This window comes from Ranitomeya variabilis, chromosome 3 (assembly GCF_051348905.1).
Source record: "Ranitomeya variabilis isolate aRanVar5 chromosome 3, aRanVar5.hap1, whole genome shotgun sequence".
In the NCBI taxonomy this organism is placed as follows: Eukaryota; Metazoa; Chordata; class Amphibia; order Anura; family Dendrobatidae; genus Ranitomeya; species Ranitomeya variabilis.
The window spans coordinates 144025188-144039255 of NC_135234.1; the positions used below are offsets into that span (position 1 = coordinate 144025188).

A 14068-nucleotide genomic window follows, 5' to 3' on the forward strand; every position below is an offset into this window, starting at 1 on the left:
GTGCGGTTCCACCATTACTCCAAAGCAACATGCCCGCTGTCTTGGGGTCATCCTTGATTCCGAGCTTTCATTCACCCCCCACATCCGATCACTGGCTTGCTCTTCTTATCTGCATCTCAAAAACAATTCTAGAATTCGCCCTTTTCTTACTTTCAAGTCTGCAAAAACTCTTACTGTCTCACTTATTCATTCTCATCTGGACTATTGTAACTCTCTACTAATCGGCCTCCCTCTTACCAAACTCTCCCCGCTCCAATCTGTCCTGAATGCTGCTGCCAGGATCATATTCCTCACCAACCATTACACCGATGCCTCTACCTTGTGCGAGTCATTACACTGGCTACCCATCCACTCCAGAATCCAGTACAAAACTACTACCCTCATCCACAAAGCACTCCATGGCTCAGCACCACCCTACATCTCCTCTCTGGTCTCAGTCTACCACCCTACCCGTGCCCTCTGCTCCGCTAATGACCTCAAGTTAGCATCCTCAATAATCAGAACCTCCCACTCCCGTCTCCAAGACTTTACACGTGCTGCGCCGATTCTTTGGAATGCACTACCTAGGTTAATACAATTAATCCCCAATCCCCACAGTTTTAAGCGTGCCCTAAAAACTCATTTGTTCAGACTGGCCTACCACCTCAATGCATTAAACTAACTATCCCTGTGTGGCCAATTAAAAAAAAAAATAACATAATCAGGTTCCTCGCATCATGTTCTCATACACTTTATGCAGTTAATAGCACTCTGTGTCTGTACTGCTACATAATTAGGCAGTTAACTGGTTCATGCAGCTTTACATGAACACCCGAACCTTACACGGTGGCTGGTCCAAATAACTAAAGCAATTGTTACCATCCACCTCTCGTGTCTCCCCTTTTCCTCATAGTTTGTAAGCTTGCGAGCGGGGCCCTCATTCCTCCTGGTATCTGTTTTGAACTGTGATTTCTGTTATGCTGTAATGTCTATTGTCTGTACAAGTCCCCACTATAAGTTGGAAAGCGCTGCGGAATATGTTGGTGCTATATAAATAAAAATTATTATTATTATTATTATTATTGGCCCTCTCAACCAACCCATTCGTCTCGGGATGATAAGCCGAGGAGAGATTTAACTCAATACTGAGTAGACGGCAAAGCTCCCTCCAGAATTGAGATGCAAACTGGGGACCCCGGTCACTGACAATCTTGTCCGGCATACCGTGTAAGCGAAAGATATGCTTGATGAACAAGGATGCCAGAGCCCGTGCAGAAGGTAGCCGTGGAAGAGGCACTAAATGAACCATTTTGGAAAAATGGTCGGTGATCACCCAGATAATGGTGCAGTTACGAGACTTGGGTAAGCCCACCACAAAGTCCATCCCGACCATCTCCCAGGGCCTGTCTGCCACCAGCAGACGGTAAAGCAACCCAGCTGGCCGTTGCCGAGAGGACTTGTTCTTGGTGCAAGAGACACATGCCCGAACATAGTCTGTGACATCACGAGCCATATGCGGCCACCAGTATGTCCTCGCCAGTAACTCAGATGTCCTTTTGGGTAGATGTCAAAGGGAATGCGTTCAGGTTGCTACAACTGAGGTACCCGCAGATCTCTCCTCTCTCCCCAAGCAATATTGGCCCTATGCGGATGTGTTCTCCAAAAGAACTGTGGAGACTCTTCCGCCTCACCGCCCCTATGACTGTCCTATTGACCTCTTGCCTGGTGCTGAGCCTCCCCGGGGTCGAGTCTACCCATTGTCTCTCCCAGAGACAGAGGCTATGTCTCAGTACATCCAGAAGAATTTGGCAAGGGGATTCATTAGGAAGTCTGTGTCACCTGCAGGGGCTGGGTTCTTCTTTGTGCAGAAGAAGAACGGAGAATTATGTCCATGCATTGATTACAGGGGTCTTAACGCCATCACCGTTAAGAACAAGTACCCTCTGCCCCTGATATCTGAGCTTTTTGACAGGCTTTGGGGAGCAAGAGTGTTTACTAAACTACATCTGCGGGGTGCTTACAACCTGATTCGCATCCGTGAGGGGGACGAATGGAAGACGGCTTTTAACACCAGGGATGGGCACTATGAGTATCTGGTGATGCCCTTTGGGCTCTGTAATGCCCCAGCCATTTTCCAAGACTTTGTAAATGATATCTTCCGGGATATGCTCTCCACCTCGGTGGTAGTCTACCTGGATGATATTCTCATCTACTCTCCAGATATAGACTCCCACCGGAGAGATGTGTGCAAAGTCTTCAACCTCCTACAGGCAAATTCCCTCTATGCCAAGTTGGAGAAGTGTGTGTTTGAGCAGGAGTCTTTGCCTTTCCTGGACTATATCATCTCGGCCCAAGGATTGGCTATGGATCCTGCCAAGCTACAGGCTGTGATGGACTGGCAGGAACCCCATTCTCTCAAAGCAGTGCAGCGCTTTATGGGGTTCATTAACCACTATCGCCAGTTCATTCCCCACTTCTCAACTTTGGTAGCTCCTTTGGTTGATCTCACCAAAAAGGGAGCAAATCCCAAATTGTGGTCAGAAGAGGTCTCCAGGGCCTTCCTCTCTATTAAGTCCCACTTTGCTAGCGCTCCCATTCTACATCGCCCCGATGTAGATAAACCTTTCATAATGGAGGTAGATGCCTCATCTGTCGGTGCTGGAGCAGTCCTATTGCAAAAGGATGCTCAAGGTCGAAAGCATCCCTGCTTCTTTTTCTCTAAGACCTTCACACCGGCAGAGAGGAATTATTCCATCGGGGACAGGGAGTTGCTAGCTATGAAGATGGCCTTCTCGGAGTGGAGACATCTCTTGGAGGGGGCTTGTTTTCCCTTCCATGTTTTCACCGACCACAAGAATTTGGTCTATATTCAGACTGCCCAGCGGCTAAATTCTCGCCAGACCAGATGGTCCCTGTTCTTCTCCCGGTTCCATTTTACCCTCCATTTTCTCTCCGGAGAGAAGAACATTAGTGCCGATGCTCTCTCCCGCTCCGTAGTGTCATCAGCGGAGGAGGAGGAGGAACCTCGGCTAATTGTCCCTTCTGAGAGTCTGAGGACCGTGGCTCCGGTTTCGCTTGAGTCTGTGCCCCCGGGTAGGACTTTCGTGCCAGCAAATTTGCGACCGGAGGTTCTCTCTTGGGCTCATTCGTCCAGAGTGGGTGGGCACTTTGGGACTAAAAGGACATCTGAGCTGCTGGCGAGAACGTACTGGTGGCCACATATGGTCCGTGACATCGGAGACTATGTTCAGGCGTGTGTCTCCTGCGCCAAAAATAAGTCTTCTCGACAACGGCCAGCTGGGTCATTATATCCCCTGCCGGTGGCAAACAGGCTCTGGGAGATGGTCGGGATGGACTTTGTGGTGGGTTTGCCCAAGTCTCGTGGCTGTACCATCAATTGGGTTATCACCGATCATTTTTCTAAGATGGTGCACTTGGTGCCGCTTCCCCGGCTACCTTCTGCACGGGCCTTGGCAGCGTTGTTTATAAAACACATCTTCCGTCTACACAGTATGCCGGACAAATTGTCAGTGACCGGGGTCCCCAGTTTGTGTCTCGGTTCTGGAGAGAGCTTTGTCATCTTCTCAGCATTGAGTTGAATCTCTCTTCTGTGTATCATCCCGAGACAAATGGGTTGGTAGAGAGGGCCAACCAGACCTTGGTCACATATCTTCAACATTTTGTCTCAGCCAGGCAGGATGACTGGGCATCTCTGCTATTGTGGGCAGAGTTTGCACTGAACAACGCTGTAGCTGACTCCACTGGACAGACTCCATTCCTCCTTAACTATGGTCAGCATCCATGGGTACCTGTGCCCATGCCCGTGTCTTCCGCCGACTCCAGGGTGGCAGACTGGGCTGTGGAGGCACGGGACATTTGGGACTGCACTCAGGATGCCATTCGGGCCTCCAAGGAGACAATGAGGTCATCCGCCGATACACATCAGCGCCCCGCTCCGGCCTTTGCTCCTGGCGATTTAGTGTGGCTCTCCGCCTGTAACATCAGGCTGCGAGTTGAGTCCACTAAGTTTGCACCTTGCTACTTGGGTCCATTCAAGGTCCTCGAACAGGTTAACCCTGTGGTCTACCGTTTAGCTCTTCCGCCATGCCTGGGTATCACCGACACCTTTCATGTGTCCCTCTTGAAGCCCGTATTCATGTCCCGGTTTTCCGAGTCATCTGCCGGGACATCGGGTTCATCTTTGGATGATTACGAGGTGAACGCTATCTTGGGGTGAAAGATGGTACGTGGCAAAAAATGTTATTTGGTGGATTGGTGGGGTTATGGCCCAGAGGACAGGTCCTGGGAACCTGCTGAGCATTTTCGAGCTCTGCAGCTCATTGCTGCCTTCGAATGTAGCGAGGTCCAAGGAGGGGGGTAATGTTAGGGGTCGAGATCACACCTCTGCACAGGGGGAATCTCGAGTCATCTTCACTGCGGTCTCCTATCCTTCTCCAGCCGCAGTGGAGCCTGCTCAGCAGAGACGTCGGTCCCAGTGTCTTGCTCAGTCTGACTCTGTCCAAAGGGTTACTGCTGCTTTTCCAGCTTCTGCCATTAAAGCCAGGACTGGGCAGGGGCGAGCAGACGCTTCTGGGACTAAGTCCTGCTTTTCTCGTTCTGAGCATCCCCAGAGTCTCCCAAAAAATGTTTTTTGGTCATTTTGTTGGAAAAATGATAAATTGCTGATCAACTTTTAACCCCTCTAACTTCCTAACAAAAAATTATGTTTCGGAAATTGTTCTAAGTGTTATATATGAACTATATTTTGTTACATAACTCTCTGATTTAAGAAGACAAACATTAACCCATTATCTACCAATATCCTTTTTTTGGGACGCCTAATCTTTAGCTTCTAGCAACTAAGATTTTATAATTTTTAGAATTAGGTCCAATTTTTTTGTGTTGTGTTTGAAAAATGAATGTTTTTAAAATAGGAAATCATGTCATTGTCATTTTTAATTGAATATTGGGAGACCCTTTTCTGAAAAATCCGTACTTGTAAAACTTTTAATTTGGCAAGTAATGGGTTACAATTTGAAAATAGCAACATTTTCAACATTTTTGCCAAATTTCCATTTTTTTCATAGGTAAACGCAAATCATATTGAATACATTTTACCACTATCATGAAGTACAATTTGTCACATAAAAAGTATTTTAGAATCACTGGAATACATAGACGTGTTCCAAAGTTATTACCACATAAAGCAGCACTGGTCAGAATTGTAAAATTTGGCTTGGTTATTAAGTTCAAAATTGGCTTGGTCACTAAGGGGTTAAAGGTAACCTGACAGCTGATGCTTGCTACCTATCTAGAATGTATGAAACACTGGCTGCTTAATGTGAGGTATTTGTGACTTTGAAACCCTGCTGTATTTCAGAAAAAAAACACACACTATAAAAGTTGCCGGGACTGGGCCACCAGAGAAACTGATTGGAAATGCAGATGTGCTTTTTATAGGAGTATACATGTGTTAGTCATGAAAATGTTCTTATTTTTCAGCATTACAAGCACATTCAGGATAAGAACAAAGTTGAAATAATAACGCACTTATGTATTCCTCAGCATGAATGTCATAATGAACCATGAGTACTTTCTGTAGATTAATAATCAAGCAGTAGAGATAAATTGGTTAATCTGCACTGCTGATTCTGTATTCTCAATAGTATCATAATAACATAGCAAGGCCGAAAAAAGACATTTATCCATCCAGTTCACCCTATATGTAGTGTTCAGCATACCGATACCGCAAGTATCGGGTATCGGCCGATATTTGCTGTATCGGAATTCCAATACCGAGTTCCAATATTTTTGTGATATCGGAAATCGGAATCGGAAGTTCCCAGTGTATGGTTCCCAGGGTCTGGAGGAGAGGAGACTCTCCTTCAGGCCCTGGGATCCATATTCATGTAAAAAATAAAGAATACAAATAAAAAATATGGATATACTCACCCCTCCGGCGGACCCTGGACCTTAGCGATGTAACCGGCAGCCTCCGTTCCTAAGAATGCTGTGAGTGTAGGACCTGCGATGACGTCGCGGCTTGTGATTGGTCGCGTGAGCGGTCACATGAGCGGTCTCGCCACCAATCACAAGCCGCGACGTCATCGAAGGTCCTTCACTCTGCATTCTTTGGAACGGAGGCAGACGCTTGGACTGGTGAGAGCCAAGGGCCGTCCGAGGGGTGAGTATTTCAATATTTTTTTTTTTTATTCTTTATTTTATACATGAATATGGATCCCAGGGCCTGAAGGAGAGTTTCCTCTCCTTCAGACCCTGGGAACCATTCCGATATTTTGTGTCCCATTGATATGCATTGGTATTGGGTATCGGTATCGGCGATATCCGATATTTTTTGGGTATCGGCCGATCCAATCCGATACCGATACCTTTGCATATCGGAAGGTATCGCTCAACACTACCTATATGCCATCAGAATAAATCTCCAGATCTATGTCCTTCTAAAGAACCCAACAACTAATAAAGATCCAGTATGCTGTTTCAAAATGTTGTGGTTCTCCTGAGGATCAAGTTTAGTACATTCAAAACGCGTTGAAATAAAACCGCATGGACATTTTGAAAAACATGTATTGGATCTTTATTGTTAATACAGAACAGACAGTAGAGTAGATTTACCAACTTTCTCTATGACTTGATTACTATGTTGGATCTTTCAACCTGTTGGCGTTGCAGCAGCTGGTACAACCTTTCAAAAAGCTAACAACCTTACCAGGTACAAGGTGATCAGCTATCGCATCCTCTAATCCTTCACTGGTTTATCGGATAAGACACTATTACACCAATGTTGTCCCCCTTATTTCTCTATTTTGTTTGAGATATTTTTTTAGTTGAAACTGCATAGACATATTGGCAAGGAACTTGTCATACAAGGTTTTTTCATGCAAACGTATGCAGCTTCACAAATTATTTAAATGGACTGAAAAAAACACTATGGGATGGAGATTTGTTACTATGTGGTGTTCCATGAAAGCTAGCTTTCAGTGAATTTCTCTTATGTTATATTAGTCACTTTTCCTTATAAGATTACTAGTAGATGTTGATTATAGTGTTCCATTTTATTTTTAGATAGTATAGAAGGAACTGGGTGAAAACAGTTTTGAGAAATAGAAGAATGAATGATGTTAGACAATTTATAAAAAGAAGCAAGTGTTCTGGAAATGTAATAAATGACAAATGAATCAGTAATGCTTTAGTAATGTGTTTGTTCAGTTCTGCATCACGTAGGCATGTTATTTCCTATGAATGGCAGAGCTAAAAACAAGCATGAAGTTGTATGCTTAGGGTAGGAAATGAAAAGAAGAACATTTTTTTTTTCAATGCACATACTCCACAGTCCTGTGCATGGAAAAAGGAAATAATTAAATGTGGTATTTTTAATGTATCTGGCTCATACAAACAGCTGCATATAATCTCAAACAAAAAGAATTGTTTAGCAATATGATACATGCTGAGCAAAATATAATGGCCATTCATTCGTTAACATACATTCAGTGGTGTCACATGCAGAATTTTTACAAAAACAATTTTTTTCCTAAATAAAATGTTAGCTATGAGTCAATCGGAAAATAAAAAATGCAATAAAGAAGCTTCACAATATTTATTATATAGCATGAAGGTACTGACATAATACAGTTAATAGTTAGTAAAAATACTATTGAATTGTAAGAAAGACATAAAGCGGGTACTCTACACTGAGCAAATACAAACAGTAGTAATAGTCCTATGTACAGTACTTACATTGGTATTTTTCCTCGTAGGTTCACTGTTGTAGGATTATATGTATAAATTCCTAAATAAATAATAAAAAAAATTAGAATTGAGAGTCCTCAGTGGTTGAAGCCTTTTAATGGCTAACTGAAAAGATGGTAACAAATTGCAAGCTTTTGAGACTACTCAGGTCCCTATTTTCTATCTACTGGCTAACAAGGTACAAAGATATAAATAAATTATAGCCATTGAAAAATATTAAAAAACATAAAGTAAGACTACTAACACTAAATAATGGAATTAAATCTAAAGAGAGTACTAATGCATGAATTATTCAATATCAAGGCAAACAATAAAGCAAGGGAATAAAAAAGATTGGACAAATGATTAATAAGCGAAGTGGATTATCCCTTTTAAATATTTATCTATATTTGTATCTTAGAATTAATTTACTTGATGTAAGATTTTGATCCAATTAGATTTTAATAATTTGTATGCAATAAAAAATGTCAAAATAAATCCAAAAAGAATATATTTCATTGTATCTAACTATATTAGAAAAAATAACTGTTAGACCAGTGAACAAGTATAGTAGCTAATGGCTGAAACAATTTTATCAAGCAAAGTTGAGCTATTTTTATATAGTCTGTATTCCTCACAGTGGTATTCCATGAAATTGTGCAGGCGGAGAGGCTTAACAGACATTCTTTTAATGTAACAAAGGGGATCTAACTTGAAGAACTGACTGCAGCAAAAGTCATTATCATTTCCAAATATAGAGTACTCCTCAAGTCTTTTAAAACATTTTGTAATGTGATGATTGATTCATGTTAGTCAAATTAGAAAATGCTCACAAATCCAAATATATAATAGTTGTCCCTTCATATTTCACATTTAATTCTTTACCTTTTTAGAAGGTGCAATCATTTTTGTATCTATACTAAATGTATTTTTATTTGTTTTACAACTCAAGAAAATAAAGCAAAATATCTAAAATATATATATATATGTTTTCAAAGCATGTTTTCCTATCTATGGAAGTGCCATTAGAAAAAAAATATGCCTCAGGTAGGTTTTGTACAACACAAGTGGGCAATGTATAACTAAAAATAGAAATAGTCAGCTCACCCTCAGAAACATATCCAGATGAATCTCGATAAGGGGAAGCACATGATCATGGTGGTAATAGGCAACTGGTGACTATGCAAGGGAAAAAAAAGATACAGCTTCTGGTATGCAGCTTAAAGAATAATAGGCTTTATAAAAATAATTAAAAAATGTGAAGGCAACACTGTAGTTCACCAGATATGGATGTGACTGGGGATATGAGGAACAAAAATGGCATATAAATAAAGATGGGTGGACCCCAGATATTCAAGTTTAAAAACTTTGGGTACTAGAACTATACCTGGACCTGAATCTGAACCCAGATCTCAATCAATTGAATGGGAGGCCCGAACATCTAGTATCCAGTGTTTGCCAGGATGTCATGCGCATGACAGTGCAGCAAACACTGCTTCGGATCAGTGGTAAGATCATTACCCCCGGTCAGACAGCAGGAGCCCACAGCTGTGATTGGAGGTATAAGGTTTATCTCTGATCACTGTCATCAGCTGATGGGACTACTGCTCCCATCAGCAGACACCTGCTGCCACTAATAACAGCGAGAACAGGAGCGGCTGATGGGAGTATTCATCAGCCTGCGCTCTAAATAAATGATAAAAAAAGCGTGGTTTCTGCTATATTTTTGATAACCAGCCAGGCAAAACTGACAGCTGGGGACTGCAACCCTCAGCTGTCTGATTTAGCAAGGCTGGTTATCAAGAATAGAGGGGTTCACACGCTGGTTTCTTAATTATTTAAATAAATAATTAAAAAATAATGTGTGGTCCCCCCAATTTTGACAACCAGCCTTGGTAAAGCAGACAGCTGGGGGCTGGTTTTCTCAGGCTGGTAAGTGGCAAAGGATATTGGACCCTCCAGCCAATTCTGGTGCTTTGCCTGGCTCTTCCCACTTGCCCTGTAGTGGTGGGGTTCTTATTTGTGAGGTTAATGTTACTTTTGTATTGTCCAGTGAAATCAAGCTATGGCTTAGTAATGGAGATGCATCTATAAGAAGAAAGTATTTTATTTGAAATAAAAACAAAACACTTTTCCTTTTTATATTTAAAAATAGCAAACACAGTTATAAACACCTAGCGCCCATTCCTGTGAATCCCTCATTTCTTGTAATAAAACAAAAATAAAAAACAATATCCCTTACTTGTCCTGTTCATCAATGAGCAGTTGTGACTAGTGTTGAGCGATACCGTCCGATACTTGAAAGTATCAGTATCAGATAGTATCGGCCGATACCCGAAAAGTATCGGATATCGCCGATACCGATACCCGATACCAATACAAGTCAATAGGACACCAAGTATCGGAAGGTATCCTGATGGTTCCCAGGGTCTGAAGGAGAGGAAACTCCCCTTCAGGCCCTGGGATCCATATTAATGTGTAAAATAAAGAATAAAAATAAAAAATATTGATATACTCACCTCTCCGGTGCAGCCTGTACCTTACCGAAGTAACCGGCAGCTTCCGCTCATAAGAATGAGCGCTTGAAAGTCCTTAGATGACGTCACGGCCTGTGATTGGTCGCGGAGCGGTCACGTGACCGCTCCACGACCAATCACAGGCCGCGACGTCATCTAAGGACTTTCAAGCGCTCATTCTTATAAGCGGAAGCTGCCGGTTACTTCGGTAAGGTATAGGCTGCGCCGGAGAGGTGAGGATATCAATATTTTTTATTTTTATTCTTTATTTTACACATTAATATCTATCCCGATACCGATTCCCGATATCACAAAAGTATCGGATCTCGGTATCGGAATTCCGATACCGCAAATATCGGCCGATACCCGATACTTGCGGTATCGGAATGCTCAACACTAGTTATGACCTCTTCAAGGTTACCACAGGTCACTGAGGCTGCGTTCCCAGCTGGGCCCCTGAACTGTGGTGACCTTAGCACCATGAGACTTTTCTCACTGTGCTAATGGTGATCTCACCAGAGGGAGGTCACCGCAGTTCAGCCTGGCTAGGAATGCAGCCTTAGTGACCTGCTGTAACCTCAATGAGGTAACCGCTGCTCTCTGATGCTGCGCTCACAGCACCTCATTCAAAAGTATTTCTCAGCCTGGATGGTCACATCTTGGAACCATCCAGGTTGAAAACTATTAATCCCCAGACTTGGATTGTGGTGTGGGACAGAACAATGGATAGGTGAGGGATATTGTTGCTTTTTATCTTTGTTCTATTACAGGAGATGAGGGATTCAATGGAATGGGCATTAGGTGAGTATAACTTTGTTTGTTATTTTTAAATAAAAAGGGAAAAGTGTGTTTTATTTTTATATCAAATAGAAGACTTTATTCTGGCTGTGTGCTTATTTAAAATATAGCTATATGATTAGTAATAGATAGGTGTCTTATAGACGACTCTCTATTACTAACCCGTAGGCTTGAAGCCACCAGACACTACAAAGGTGACATCAACCCCACAAATATTACTCCACTTGCCATCGCTACAGGACCAGAAGCAAGATCCAGGCAAAGGGACAATAATTTGCGTGTCTAATAGACTTGCCTTTTCTGGGCTGCTGCAGGCTGCTCTTTTCAGGCTAAGGGCAATATTCTTGGCCCCTTACCAGCATAAGAATACCAGCCCTCAGCTGTCGGCTTTAGCAAGGCTGGTAGTTAAAAATGGGGGGACCCTATGCTGTTTTTTTTAAAGTATTTGTTTAAGTAATATAAAAAATGGAGTTGGGGCCCCTCTATTCTTGATAACCAATCTTGCTAATGCTGAAACCCAAGGGTTGCACTTCCCAGCTGTCAGTTTTGCTTGGCTGGTTATATAAAAATACAGGGGAACCCACTCAAGTTTTTTAAATTATTTATTTAGAGCACAGGCACTGGCTGATGAACCCTGCCATCAGCCACTCCTGCTCTTGCTGTTATTAGTGGCAGCAGGCATCAGCTGATGGCAGCAGTAGTCCCATGCCAGTGACCAAACTTTTTACCTCTGATCACAGCTGCAGGCTCATGCTGTCATTTGACATGGTGGGAACTGCAGCTTTCTGACAGTAATGATTTTACAGCCGATCAGAAGTAGTGTTTGCTGTACTGTCATGCACATAACACCTGGTGTTCTGAGGACTGAACGCAAACAGTAACACATACTTCCTGGTGAAGTTTGTGCTAAGTGTCTATACCTGAACAGTAAGTGTTTTTTGTGCCACGCTGAACTTTACTGGTCGGGTTCACCCTCTTCTGCATATAACAAAACCAAACACATTTTGTCCCCTCTCCTTTGTTCTTAGACACAGAGTGTAAGAATGCACAGAGCAATCGAAATGCATTTGGTTTCTCTGTTTGCCCTTTTTTTTCCCCATTTCCTCGGTACATCCATACCTGGTGGACCACAGTGTTGCCTTCTCATACTTTTTATTATTTAAATAAATACTCCACTTTTTATGATTTTTCCTTACCAGAAGCTGGATCTTTTTTGTCCTTGAATAATCTATAACTAACCCAGAGCTGAACTACGGACTCTACATTGATAGAAATAAAATCTATCCTGGTTAATAAAGTATGATTAAGTTGAAGAAAGCACTGCATGTTTAAATAAAATTTCACAATTCTGACTCTTTTATAAAATTGGATATAATAAAGTGAATGAGTCAAAAGGAAATTGCAGATGAATACCAGTGTATCAAAATGAAGCTGAATGGAAAATAAAAAATAATGAACCTAAACAATAAATCATTTTCCATGAATTTAGGTGAACATTGCAAATATTTATTAACAAAAAAAATGTAAAAATAGCTTTAGCAAGTTATTATTTTCAAGGTAACTTTTTTAAAGTTTTAAAGTTAGATATTTATTAAATCAGCTAATGGATTCTTTTGAGAACATTGCTGTAAGAGGTGGAAATAAAGAGCAAAAACAACAAAATTCTGAATAAAAATAGAGGATCAAGAGAAACTGACTACAATCTAAAATGTGTCTATAAAATGCACAGGACATGGGAAACAAACAAAGATAATTGGAACTGTTAACAGAGGAAAAGAGATATGATGTCATAGGCATCACTGATACTTAGTGGGATGATACACATGATTTGAATACAAACTTTGAAGGCTATAACTTATAAACAGTACAAACAAGAGAGTAGGTGGTATGGAATTGTATGTTAGGGTACTGTCTCACAGTGGCACTTTGGTCGCTACGACGGCACGATCTGTGACGTTCCAGCGTCGCTTGATTATCGCTCCAGCGCCGTAGACTGCGGTCACACTTTGCAATGCACGGCGCTGGAGCGATAATTTCACGACATATTTGCGACGTAGAAGCCGTTGGTTACTGTGCGCACATCGTATACAATATCGTGCACACCTTTGTCACACGATGCAATCATGCCGCCACAGCGGGACACTTGATGACGAAAGAAAGTTTCAAACAATCTGCTACGACGTACGATTCTCAGCGGGGTCTCTGATCACAGTAGCGTGTCAGACACAGCGATATCGTATGGATATCGCTGGAACGTCACGGATCGTGCCGTCGTAGCGACCAAAGTGCCACTGTGAGACACCACCCTTAGGAAAATGTGTATCTCCACAGAAATCCAAGCTTCAGAGAATGGCAGTTTTGCAAAAACTGGGTAAGAATACAAGGAGAGAAGACAAGAAAGGACACTATTGTAGGTGTTTACTATAGGCGCGTGGACAAACTGCAGATGATGAACTCTTTTTTATCACTGATCATGGAAGATTTTAATTATTCAGATATTTGTTTTTAATCTCAGGCAAAAGTAATACAGCCAGAAAAGTCTTATATTCTCTTGCTGACAACTTTATCTTTCAAAAGATAGAAGAGAGAACGATAGGGTTTGCAATCTTGGACCTCATTCTTACCAACAGGGAGAAAATAGTGGTAGAAAAGGTGGTTGGGAATTTAGGAGGCAGCGATCATGCTATCCTCAAGTTTTGGATTACAAGAGAAGGAAGACCAGTGAGGACTCAGTCTTTAAGGTTGGACTTCAGAAAGGTAGATTTTAATAGGCTGAGAAAGAAGGTATGAAAAGTCGTATGGCTGGATGTTCTAAAGGGCAGAAATGTCCAAAAAGGATGGGAGATTTTGTTAAATGAACTTCTCACTGCACAATCAGTAGCAATCTTAAAAGAAGAAATAATTGGAAGCATTTAAAGAAGCCAGAATGGTTGAACACAGAACTTAAACACTTGTTTAAAAGGAAAAAAGAAAGGTATATTAAAAGGAAAAAGGGGAGCATATCTAAAGAAGAATAAAATGCTGTT

General features: G+C 41.8%; 1 protein-coding gene across 4 annotated transcripts in view; it reads right to left on the reverse strand.

The window, feature by feature from the left end:
• Positions 1 to 14068, reverse strand: part of NLGN4X (neuroligin 4 X-linked) — a 605880-nt gene that overhangs the window by 412467 nt on the left and 179345 nt on the right. For 3 of the 4 annotated variants that reach the window (XM_077294721.1, XM_077294719.1, XM_077294720.1), the window contains one exon: positions 7738 to 7789. The exons of the other annotated variant lie outside the window; for it this stretch is intronic. The gene's annotated coding sequence lies outside the window, so the exon portion shown is untranslated. The remainder of the gene's footprint in view (positions 1 to 7737; positions 7790 to 14068) is intronic. 4 annotated transcript variants of the gene reach the window in all.